Here is a 13,989-nt window from a genome sequence, read left to right as displayed (position 1 = left end):
CCCTAAAAATCTATTTTGATAGGCTGAAGTAAAACGAGTATAACTCCTTACTCAGACGTTGGATTTGGATGAAACCAATTGCATTGGAAAGAAGACTCAAAGATCTATATTTTCATAGGTCGAAGCTCCCCCATTTCATTATATTAAGCGAGTTGTAATCATTTGAAGTTGACCCAAAAATTCAGCTGGCCTCAGTAGTTTGTGTGCAGGAAATTTTCATGCACATTTACTATTCCCAAATATCCCGGCCACCATATTATAGTTTTGAATGTGCTCGATTATATCCGAAAGCTATCCATTTTTGGAAATCTTTATATCGTTGGAAAGCTTAATCAATAACCTTCGCATGGAACCATCGACGGGCAAATTCCGGTATAAATAAAATAAAAAATTAATTTCATATAAATAAGACCAATACACGTACTTGAATAAGCCAATACATGTTCCTGAGTATGGGGTGTTACAGATTTGCACATCCAAATGAGGCTTGCTGAGTTTAAGATTAAGTTTCATGTTATGGTTATCCATCCTAGCTACAACCTGCTTTTGGGAAGACCATGGATACACGGGGAAAAGGCAATTTCATCACCCCTTCATCAATTATTGAAGTTCATTTGGAAAGATCATGAAGTAGTCATCCAAGGAAAAGGAAGTCAAATGGACTGTCCCAATGGTTATGTGCCAGTGATTGAAGATGGTCCAAAAGGTAGCAGTTTCTATACAGTGGAAATTGTAAACGCTGCGGAAAGAGATTCGACACTTAAAATATCAATGCCTTCTGTCTACAAAATGATTGCAACTGTGATGTTAAGAAATGGGTTCGAACCTGATTGAGGCTTGGGCAAGAATTTATAAGAAATTATTGAGCCTATTGTGATCCTAGAGAGAAGCTCTAAGCATGGGTTAGGGTATCAGCCTACCAGAAGAGATAAGGTTGAGGATGAGCTAGAAAAGAATCTGTTTAGGCCCTTGCCACTCCTATTTCAGTCATTTCCCATACGAGAGATGTTAGATGATGATGGTCTTGGGGATGGGATAGGAGATTTGTTTGAAGGATGAAATGCTATACCAGAAGATCTCCCAGAGTCCATCGGGGTGAAGCAGATTGCGCCAGGAGAGGATTCGCAAAATTGGACCTCCACTCCACTCATAACCCATCGCCCGTCATGGTAGATGAAAGGGCAATTACTAATAGTTTTGAAATCGGTGATGATCCGAAGGAGGCCCCGCAATCCACCTTTTATATCTCAAAACTTTATTTTCGTATCTTACTGCTTTCAAAAAAGGCGGGGTCTTGTATTTGTGCAAGTCACAAGCCATGGTGTTCTAATTATTTCTCAAATTTCAATGAAAAGGCCTTCATTTATTTGAAAACTATATTAGTCTAAAACGCTCCTAGTCATATGTTTTGTTATTTTCTTATCATCTAACTTAGTTTGTTTGTCCATTACAGTAACAGTAGCTTAAAACCTACCAATGTTGTTTCATGTCAAAGCCTGAACAAACAAAATGAAGGGGACGATGATGGTTGGAAGGACGATGACGAGGAACGGTTAGTTGAAGATATGGAGGTATTTGAGAATTGCAAAAAACCCAATTTGGAAGAAACTGAAATAGTTAACTTAGGAGATCACGATGAAATTAAAGAGACAAGTATCAGTGTCCACCTAGCAGCGCCACAAAGGGAAGAGCTCATCCACCTGTTGCAGGAGTATATCGACGTGTTTTCTTGGTCCTATCATGATATTCTGGGGTTGAACACCAGCATTGTGTCACATAAATTCCCGATAAATTTTGAGTTTGATCCAGTCAAGCAAAAAATGAGAAAATTCAAGCCAGATTTAAGTCTAAAGATCAAGGAAAAAGTAACAAAACAAATCCGGTCTATGGTTGTCGAGGTCACAAAATATCCAACATGGTTGGACAACATCGTCTCTGTGCCAAAGAAGGACGACAAGATTCAAATTTGTGTTGACTATAGAGACTTGAACAGAGCCAGTCCTAAAGATAATTTTTCGTTGCCCAACATCCATATTCTCAATTATAATTGTGCGAAACATAAAATACATTCATTCGTTGATTGTTTCGCCAGCTATCATCAGATACTGGTGGATGAGGAAGATGTAGAAAAAATGGCTTTTATTATGCCCTAAGGTGTTTATCATTACAGGGTAATGCCGTTTGGTCTCAAGAACGCAGGTGCGACATATATGAGGGCCATGACGACGATTTTCCATGATATGATTCATAAGGAGATTGAGGTGTACGTGGATGATGTAATTATCAAATCCCGCGAGAGTTCGGATCATCTAACTCATCTGGAGAAATTCTTTAACAGATTAAGAAGGTACAGTTTGAAGTTATATCCTGCTAAATGTGCTTTTGGTGTGCCATCAGGGAAATTGCTGGGGTTCATAGTCAGCAGAAGGGGGATCGATCTAGACCCATCCAAAATCAAGACAATTCAAGACATGCCACCGCCGAGGACCAAGAAAGAAGTTATGAGTTTCCTCGGTCGTCTGAATTATATTAGTAGATTCATCGCTCAATCAACAGTCATATGAGAGCCAATTCTCAAGATGTTGAAGAAAAATGCACTGAATAAGTGGACAGAAGAATGTCAGAGAGCTTTTGATCGCATCAAGGAATACTTGTCCGCACCACCGGTTTTGGTCCCATCGAGAGAAGGAATTCCATTATTGCTTTACCTGTCAGTCTCAGAAAATACTTTTGGATACGTCTTCGGGAAACATAATGTGATCGACAGGAAAGAGAAAGCCATTTACTACTTGAGTAAAAATTTCACACCATATAAAGCCTGTTACACTCTTATAGAAAGGACATGTTTTGCTTTAACTTAGACGGAACAAAAGTTGAGGCATTATCTGTCGTCCTACATAACTTACCTCATGTTAAGAATGGATCCATTGAAGTATATATTCCAGAAGGCCATGCCTACAGGAAAGCTAGCCAAGTGGCAAATGTTGCTGAGTGAGTTTGACATTGTGTATGTAACCCAAAAAGCAATCAAGGGGAAAGCCTTAGAAGATCATTTGGCTGAAAACCCAGTTGATGAGGAATACGAGCCACTTCGGACATACTTTCCAGACGAGGAAGTTTTGTTCGTAGGAGAAGATATCATGGAAATCTACCCCGGATGGAGGCTATTATTTGGGTCAACTTCAAAGGTTCAGGAATTGGAGCAGTTTTGGTGTCAGAAATGAGCCAACATTATCTGGTAACCGCTAAGTTATGTTTTCCATGCACCAACAACATGGATGAATATGAAGCTTGCATCCTGGGGCTCAAATTGGCACTTGACATGGGTGTTCATGAATTGCTAGCCATCGGAGATTCAGATTTGCTGATTCACTAGGTACGGGGAGAATGGGTGGTAAAAAACTCCAAGATTACTCCTTATGTGGAGCTGGTGCAAGAATTATGCAGAAGATTTAAGGATGTTGATTTCAAACATATCCCACGGACACAAAATGAGTTTGCTGATGCTTTGGCCATGATATCTTCCATGATTCAGCACCCGAATCAGAGTTACATCGATCCTTTGGAAATAAGCCTGAAGGAGCAACCCGCGCATTACATGCACGTGGAAGAGGAGCCTGATGGAGGGCCTTGGTACTATGACATTAAAAGGTATTTGGAATCTGGAATATATCCTGAAGAGGCTAGTAACAACCAAAAGAAGGCAATCCGGCATTTGGAAAAGAATTACTTTCCAAGTGGAGAAATTCTTTTTAGGAGGACTCCTGATTTGGGATTCCTAAGATACGTCAATGTGGCGGAAGCTAATAAGTTGATAAACGAGGTACAGGCTGGATTTTATGGCCCCTACATGAATGGGTTTATCCTTGATAGAAAGATCCTGAGAATCGGTTACTTCTGGATGACTATGGAAAATAATTGTAGTAAGTTTGTGCAGAGATGTCCAAAATGTCAAATACACGGAGATCTGATTCGAATGCCTCCACACGAGCTTCACACAATGAATTCTCCTTGGCCTTTCGTAGCTTGGGGCATGGATGTCATCAGACCAATAGAGCCACTAGCATTGAATGGGCATAGATTTATTTTGGTTGCCATTGATTATTTCACTAAGTGGGTCGAAGCTGCTTCGTACAAAGCCTTCACTAAGAATATGGTTGCAGATTTCGTCAGGAATAACTTGATTTGCCAATTCAGAGTGCCAAAATTGATTATTACTAATAATGGGGCAAACCTGAATAGTTACTTGATGAAAGAAATTTGTGATTAGTTCAAGATTGTGCATCGCAACTCGACAGCATACCGTCCCCAAATGAATGGAGTCGTAGAAGCTGCTAACAAGAATATCAAGAAGATCTTGAGAAAGATGATTGAAAATGATAGATCATGGCACAAGATGTTACCTTACACCTTTCTAGGGTATCGAACAATAGTTCGAACCTCTACAGGAGCAACTCCCTATTTACTAGTTTACGGGAATGAAGCTGTGATACGCGTTGAGGTCGAAATACCTTCCCTAAGGATTATTCAGGAAGCTAGACTGAGTAACGAAGAATGGGTCTATGCTCGCTATGAATAATTCATGTTAATAGATGAAAAGAGAATGGCCGTTGTATGCCATGGTCAGCTGCATCAACATAGGATGGTTCGTGCCTTTAACAAGAAGGTAAGAACTCGAGCATTTGAAGTGGGTCAACTGGTTATCAAATGAATATTCCCTCACCAAGAGGAGTACAAGGTCAAGTTCGCTCTAAACTGGCAAGGGCCATACATAGTTTGCAAGGTGTTATCTAGAAGAGCTCTGACTTTGTCTGAGATAGATGGCACAGAGTGGACCGAACCAATCAATTCTGATGTGGTAAAGAGATATTATGTTTGAATGACGTTCTAGTTTTTGTGTTTTCTTAGTTTGTTTGTAATCACCTTTGTAATAATATTGTTTGTTAGTGTGTAACTGCCTAGAATCCTTTCCCTTTATGCACGAACTACGTTTGACCTGAATTCCCAAGAAAGGGATACGTAGGCAGCCTATGTCGGCTTCGGTCAACCTCTTAGGAAAATTTATCCTTTCCCCCCGTGTATGAACTACGTGATGACCTGAATTCCCAATAAAAGGGATACGTAGGAGGCCTATGTCGGCTTCGGTCAACCCATTAATTTTTTTTTTGTATATCCCTAGTGTAGCCTGAACTACGTTTGACCTGATTCCTACTTCAAAGGGATACGTAGGCGCTCCAACGACTTAGTCATATAACCCTAGGAAATGGAAACTCGAGCATAATTTTCAAGAAGGAATATCGAAAATTCACACGAGATGATTGACATCCAACAAAGAGAATGAAGATCAGCAAAGACTTCAAATCCACTCAGATTGGTATTATCTCAAACAAGTTTAAACTGGGGCAGAAATTTTGAGGAAGACCTCAAAATTTCCATCAAATGCCGGAACATATTGCAAATTCCCCAGCGCCAGAGGTTAAAGCTTTGGAAACCACCAACTGTAACAAAGTCTGGGTAGACTCAATTTTTGGCTATGATAGAACTACTTGAAGAAACCCTCCAACAATAATCATAAGTTTTGGAAACCATCCATTGGATATAGTCAGAACCGCGAGGAAAACATTCATTGAGCTAGTACATGACATGACTGGCAGAAATTTTCTAAAATTTCACAGAAGTTTTCAAAATTATTTTCAAAAATTTAAGACTATTTTCAAAAATCTTACGACTCACTTACTTAGTACTTGCCTAGACATCATTTGGGATAGAGGTCAGGGTAGAAGTCTCAATATGGTGGAATGCCTAAGAGATAGAAAGGATCAAATCAAGGATCGAATAAGGTCAACATGGAGTAATTTCATTCAACTAATCATTTTTCTGTGGATTCAGGGATCAATAAGCAAAATGAGAGTCTCTTTCAAAAATCCCCGAGCAAATTGAGAGCCACAACAGATCAGTAATGCCCAAGAACGGTATTTTAGGGCAGCCCTAAAAATAGGTTTAATGCCCATTTATTGAGGACCTTTTGATTTGTCCATCTCATTTCTTGAGATCGTAGGCGACAAACAAAAACACTTTGTCTTCTTTACACGTATCGTATTTAGAAGTTTCCTAAAAGTAGTCGCTAGTAAAAGAGATTTTGTGTCTACTAATCGTTTACCTTGAGTACAGGTACATGTAGAAAGCGGGACACTGACAAATGAAGCCAGGTAAAATTATTTTATCACTGCCACAATGGCCATTGCATATCATTGCCGCAAAGGCCATTAGATATCTGTTGATGCGCTAGACATAATGCTGGCATCGAGGATATCATCAGCATTCAATATCTATTGATGCACTAGACACAACTCTAGCGTCAAGGATATCATCATTATTCAATATCTGTCGACACGCTAGACACAACACTGGCATCGAGGATATCATCAGCATCCAAAATATCTATCGACATACTAGACACAATGCTGGCGTAGAGGATATCGTTAGCATCCAATATATCTATCGACATGCTAGACACAACGTTGGTGTCGAGGATATCATCAGCATCCAATATATCTGTCGACACACTAGACATAATGCTGGCATTAAGGATATCATCAGCATTCAATAGTTGTTGATACGCTAGACACAATACTGGCATCGAGGATATCATCATCATTCAATATTTGACGACACGCTAGACACAACGCTGGTGTAGAGGCTATAATCAGCATTCAATATCTGTCGACACGCTAAACACAATGCTGGCGTAGAGGGTATCATCAACATCCAATATATCTATCGACACGCTAGACACAACGCTGGCATCGAGGATATCATTATCATTCAATATCTGACGACACGCTAGACACAACGCTGGCATAGGGAATATCATCAGCATTCAATATATCTATCGACATGTTAGACACAACACTGGCATCGAGGATATCATTAGTATTCAATATCTGTTGATGAGCTAGACACAATGCTGGCATCGAGGATATCATCAGCATTCAATATATCTGTCGACACACTAGACACAATGCTGGCGTCGAGGATATCATCAGTATTTAATATATATCTATTGACATGCAAGACACAACGTTGGCGTTGAGAATATCATCATCTTTTCATGAATCAACATCTGAATACATTAAGAGCACACGATTTGGAGGGACGCCTTCAGGTCGCTATCTAAGGATGAATGATATATAAGATTTCCTAGAAATTGACAATTTAAAGGTCATCTATAAGTTATATTATTTGAAATAGGATAGTGTGCAAGATCACCTATGAGTTGATAGCCTGTAGGTCATCCGTAAGTCACAATAACATCCTAACCGGATAGTGTGCAAGATCGCCCAAAAGTTGATAGCTCAACGATTATCTGTAAGTCGCAACTAAATCCTTACCGAAGGATATGCAAGATTGTCAAATTGAAATGTCCAAGGGTTCTCTATAAGCCGCATCATATCCAAGATCGATTATGTGCAGGATTACTCAAAGACGATCAATTTGAGGGATTATCTATAAGTCATATTGTATCCAAGGTCAGATGATGTGCAGGAACACCTGAAAGCTAGCGACTGGAGGGATATTTGTAAGTCATCTCTTATCCAAAGTCGGATGATGTGCCGGATTACCTAAAAGCTAGAAATTCAAAGGACATCTGTAAGTCGCCTCGTATCCAACATCAAATAATGCGCAAGATCATCTAAAGATTGACAATTTAGGAAAAATTTATAAATTGATCATTGGCTACAACCGGAGAGGTTATCATGTCACATACAACAAGAGATATAGGTACAATAAAGGATGACTTCACTTTTCAGGCCACAACTCACGTGGAGATATGGTAAAAGACTACATACCTCTTTCGTGAATTATGTTTAGTACTAATACTTTTTGCTTGAAGCATTGTTGAAAGCATTCGAAAGGATGAAAATCTCAAATAAAAACCACAGGTGCGGACGACTTCAGGTAGGACGCAACACAACGTGGAACTTTTTCTTAGCATCAAAATGGGACATAGTCTAAAGAGGGACGTCAAACTTTTTGGACGCGAGCTAAAGGATGATCACCACCACCATCCAACCACACGCCTGTTAGAAGGCATGTGGGTATTTCAGGATATTCTGGTTTCAGCTTCACCTTCGGGATATTTTTAAACTCATGCCAAGGGTAACCTTCTCTTTTTTTCAAATTCGGGTGGCAACATACTTAGAGTTTTGGAAATTATGTCCAGGTAAGTTCTTGACTATGGATATGAAGGATCTCACATTCATGGTTAAGAGGTTACAAGCCTCTTTTCTACAACTCGATCAACTTATCACTCATTCCGAGCCAAAGATGGTCTGAAATAAGACTATCTTTTCTACCGATTGAGTCAAACTACAAGCAGTATGATTTCCTGTAATCTTGGGGATATAGAGGCTAGGATCTATGTAGAAAACTCGACTGCATTCCAACCTCCCTCTTAATCCCTTTATTCCCTGCTTCTTAGTTTTATCAAACACTCTAAAACTGAGATAACTTATGAATTTTTTGAAAATCGTGCTTTAAATCAATCTCTATGAACTACAAGTGGCATGAATTCTCATGTAACCTGAGATATGTAGGAAACCTAATACCGAGTTCCGCCCATGACTCTATGAAACTCGTGTGAAAACCAACCTCTTTCAGATTCGAATCTATGGTCGAACAAAAATTAGGAACATCAACCTTCCTTTGCCCAGGGTTACTTACATCCACCCTACCCAAAGGGAGGGGGCAGTTGTTGACACCTAATTTTTGCCCTCCACAACTAAATTTAATCCTGAGTTTCTTCAGTTTTTAATAAACCAAAATAATTATTTCATCCAAATAAAAAAAAAACTTAAAATATTTTTGTACGTGGTTTTTTTCATTTTAAGTAGTGATTATTACTATCGTGTTCAGTTATACGAGATTATATAATTTGTTACTTAAATATCTATTTTACAAATTATCGGATTTAATTAAGGCTTATCTTGAAAATAAATTTAAATGATTAAAATCTTAATTTAAATATAATTTATTCTCAAAAATAATTTATTTGGATAAATATGCATTCATTTTATTAAATCAAGAAGCTCGGGATTAAAAAAAAAAGGTATTAATTCTTATTGAATTTTAATTTAATTTATCCAATCTATTAGATTTGACCATAATTGAAAATTGGTCATAATTGCAATGCAATTCGTGAATTAATTTTTAATTTGGTCAAAATAAATAAATATGGCTAAAGTTTAAATTCCAATTGGGGTTATATTTTAAATAACCCCAAAATTCTCAAGAACTCTCATAACTTTTACCCAATTCTCACCAAAAAATAAATTCAAATTGTACTATTCACCCCAACTTTGTCCTTTTCCAATTTTGAAATTCAAAGATTGTACTACATTGTACTATTTCTCTCCACATTATCTTCCACCTCGCCTTATCTTTCATTTTTACATTCCAAAAACCCCCCTAAATTCTTTTTCTCCCACATTGGTAGATGACAAAAAATAAATCTCTATCCTTTCCTATAAATACTTTTCTCCCACATTGGTGAAAAAGGAAAAAAAATACCCCACGCTCTCTTATAAATACTACCACTACTTTGGTAAAGAGAGAGGAGAAGGAAAAAAAGAAAGACTAAAAAGGTGAAAAAATCCTTTTGAGCAAAAATAGTTATTTTTATTTAGTAAAAATTTTTGTTTCATAAGTTGATCGGCTAATCAAAATTTTTAACGAAACTCGTAGTCTCGTTTTGCTGCCCCCAAAAAGGTAAACACACCTTTTTTTTATTTTAATTTTTATTATTGTTTTCTTCTTCATATTTTTTCTTCGTAGTTCGTAGATATAATTTTGTTTGCTGGGATTGTATGCTGTAGATGGCCTTGAAGGCCGTAGGACATTTTGATATCGATATTCTAATTATTTTCATGTTCATAATATAAAAATGAGCTAGCAATAGTTGTATGTGCCTTTTTTTACTTTATTCTTTGATTATTTTGGTTAAAGTTTCAATCTTTGCTTAAAAGATGTATTTATGCTTTGTTTAAACTCATTGTTGTTGGATACATTTATTTTTAGTATGTAAAGTTATTTTCTTTATGCTTAGAAGAATAGTTAATGTTGAATGTTTTGCCTTTTCACCTTATTCTTTGATTATTTGAATAAAGTTTAGATCTTTACTTGAAAAACGATACTCATGTCTTGTTTAAACTTATTGTTGGTAGATATATTTGTTTTTATCATGTAAAGTTATTTCCTTTATGTTGAAAAGAATAGATAATATTGATTGTTTCTCTTTTTTTACTTTATTCTTTGATTATTTTGGATAAAGTTTAGATCTTTACTTGAAAAACAATACCCATGTCTTGTTTAAACTTATTGTTGGTAGATATGTTTTTTATAGCATGTAAAGCTATTTATTTTATGTTGGAAAAATAGTTATTATTATTTGTTGCGCCTTCATAAAAATAGTAATTAGTTAAGTCAAGAATTTGTCATTTGCTTACTAATTATTTTAATGGATTTCAAAACCCTCATATAAGATATGAAGTGCTAGCTTTATTTTTCATCCAAGATGTTTATTCTTCTTTGTTCGCATGTTATCTTTTCAAAATGGTAAGAAAGTTCGAACTTTTGCGGCTAAATAAAATTATTTGGATAATTTTTTACTCATGCATAGTATGATTGTGAAACTTTTGCTTTGTATTTGTTATTTGTTGACTCTCATTCTTGTGTAAGTGTGCTTATTCTTGTCATTCAAAAATTGGTTCTTGATAGTTTCTTTTACTTTGAAATATGTCACTTTTATGCCTTGAACATATATTAATTTCTTTATCTTTTCTTTGCATGCAAAAAATATCTCGAGTCCAAATGGACTCCTCTCCTCTTGCATTTCATAATGGGTAAATGAGGCTCACCCCTTCGAGTCAAGTTTGAAGTTTAAACTCAAGGTCCACTACATGGCGTGCGGGTGCTAGAAGATAGACGAAGAAGGAAAATGGGTCAAAACCCAATGATGAGGACACTAAGAGACTTGAAAAGTCTCAATTTTTATTATTGTCTTCTTTTTATTTATTCATTTAGTCATTTATTCATTCATTTCGGCCTGGAAGCCAAAGTTGTGTTTAATACAGGTGGAGAAAGACTCGAGCCAAAGGCTCTAAAAATAGTTTAGGACAGGTGAAATGGATCGGAAGCCCAACTAGACTAGGACAAGACTTGTTGATTTGGGCCCAATGGCCTAAATCCTTTACTTTCTCCTCCTTTCTCCCTTTATGTGTTTATTTGTATTAGTTTTGTTTAGACTTAGTTAAAATCCCTACTAAGTCGCCTAAATCTATTTTACACAAGTCTTTTTTTTTTTGAAAAAAAATCAAATCACTATTTCAACAAATTAATAATCTTTTAGAAGTTAATCAAAAGGCGATTTTCAAACAGTCCGGATAACTGCAAATTAGAGGACGTTTTAGGTGCCTAGCACCTTCCTAAAACGTTAATAGAAACCACTTATCTAGAATCTCTAACTTAAAACGATTTTGCTGTTTTGAATCGTTTGAAGTAACTTTTATAAAGGTTTCTTAATTTCTTTTCAAAATTAAGTGGCGACTCTCTTCAAAAGTTAAAATTTCTCCGCAAAACACACATCATGCATTGCTTTTCATTGGGTGCAGAGTACACGCTTGGATAGTATATTTATTGGGATCGGAGTACATGCCTGCACAGTATATTTATTAGGATCAGAGTGCATGCCTGCACAGTATAGTTATTGAGATCGGAGTGCATGCCTACACAGTATATTTATTGAGATTGGAGTGCAAGCCTGCACAATATATTTATTGGGATCGAAGTGCACGCCTGCATAGTACATGGACCTTGTGAGTCCCTCATGGGTCCTGACTTTGAAGCCATTGCTCGATAGGTATGTACATAGCATATGCATTGCATTGATTCATTTGGTTCAGATTGGTTAAAGTGTATTTGTTGACCTTATACTTATTGTATATGTGTTATTTATTTCACTGGATTGAGAAATCCTTGGATTGTGTTATGATATCCTTATGACTGTAAGACTTGATTATTCAGCTAGATTAAATAAATCCACATATGCTTATTACATTTAAATGGACCAAAAAAATATTTTGGACGGCACTTTCTCTCTCCCCGATGTTAACTCTCTCTCTCTCTTCAATAACCCTAATTTAACCAAAATTCCACTCAAATCAAAGGAAAAATTTGGGGGTTTTCCTTAGATCTTCCTCGTGTAAGTGTTATTATGATTTTATATTTGTTGAATTTTAGCATATTTTAGTTTTTAGGGTTTTCAAATTTCATTGTTATGACTGTGATTTTGGAAATATTCCGTCACTCTCTTAACATGCATTAAAGGTTGTAGCTTTTAGCTTATTGGCGTATACTTTGGATATATTCCATTAACTAACTTTGAATTTTTATCCTTTGTTGCAAGTGACCTAAAAAATAGAGATTATTTTCATAAATTTTCACCATGGGGGGACCTTTTTCAATACGGGTGTCCCTACATATGTTGCAAATTGTGTGTCAGAACTAAGGTGCATTGACAAGGACTACTTTTCCCTACTGAATTATTATTTTACACTAAAAAATTAGGGTATGAAACTATTAGGGGGTTTTATTATCAAGATGCAGTAACTAAAGAGTTTATCTTGGCTAAAACTAACCAACATCTCCTTGAACTAGTCAAAGACTTAAAACATGAGGACTCTATTGATTTTTTATGTCTCTCATATTTTAGATGAATCAATTCTTCACCCTATGGTCCCACTGGTTTTTTACCTTTATCTGAGGTTATTGAGGGTGCAAACCCAGAAAGAGAAAGTGTTGGTGTTGATGATAGTGCTATCATAGAGACAGAAAATATTATAGTAAAAGAAGGGAAGGAGGTTAATCTAGAAGATTTTAACCTAAAAGATGTTGAGATAAAGAATGTTTACTTAGGTAAAGAGAAGGAGGCTCATGTAAAAGATGTTAACCTAGAAGATCTTGGTGTACAAGAAGGTGATGACGCTGATGTAGAAGATCTTGATGTACAAGGAGGTGATAACACTGATGTAGAAGATGTTAATAGGATAGAAAGTGAGTTATCAAATTACTTGAGTAGTGATTCAGATCTTGAAGATATTTCTTCAAAAGATGGCTCAGATTTTGATGAGGATTTAAGGGCTTTTAGATAAGAAAGAAGGAAAAACCAAGCCGACAATAAAAAAGAAACCAAAAAGCAAGAAAAAAGGTTGTTGAAACTGAAGAAGTACCTGTGGGATTGCTGGTTGTGTAGATAAAGGCTTTGGGAATACTGGTAAAAATAAGGCTACCAAATATGTTGGAAAGTTGGATGGAGATGAGTAATATCTTGATAGTTTTGGTTGTTGGAGTGAAGATAGTTAAGAGATAGATGTAGATATTGTTAGAGAAATAGATCCACCTAGAAGAAGGAAAAGAAAGAAAACTAAGTATGATGAAAATTATGAGCTTGCTGTGTTTGAGCTTGGAATGATTTTATAGGGTGCAAAACATTTTAGAAAATCTTTTACAGATTATGCTGTAGAGTATAGAAGATAGTTAAAGTTAAAACCTAATGAAAAGCATAGAATACAGGTGAAGTGCATGCAGCTAATTGCAACTGGTTGTTGTATGCTTTAACTGATAGAGATTCAGGTGATTTTATTGTTAAGAAGCATAGCCCTATTCACAAGTGCATACCTCTAAATAAGAACAAAATATGTTATTCAAAGCTGGTTGCTAGAAAGTTCAAGGACAGAATTGTTTCTCAGCCATACATTAGGATTTGGAAAATTCAGAATTTGGTAAGAGAGGTGTTGGGTCTTTATATAGGTAAAACTATTTGTTATAGGGATAAACAGATTGTTATGAGGGAGAATATAGGTGATTGGAAGCTGAAATTTGCCAGATTATGTGACTATGCAGATATGATCAAGACAACAAATCCTAGAAGTT

This window comes from Capsicum annuum, unplaced genomic scaffold (assembly GCF_002878395.1).
Source record: "Capsicum annuum cultivar UCD-10X-F1 unplaced genomic scaffold, UCD10Xv1.1 ctg80449, whole genome shotgun sequence".
In the NCBI taxonomy this organism is placed as follows: domain Eukaryota; kingdom Viridiplantae; phylum Streptophyta; class Magnoliopsida; order Solanales; family Solanaceae; genus Capsicum; species Capsicum annuum.
Note: the sequence above shows the minus strand (reverse complement) of the source record.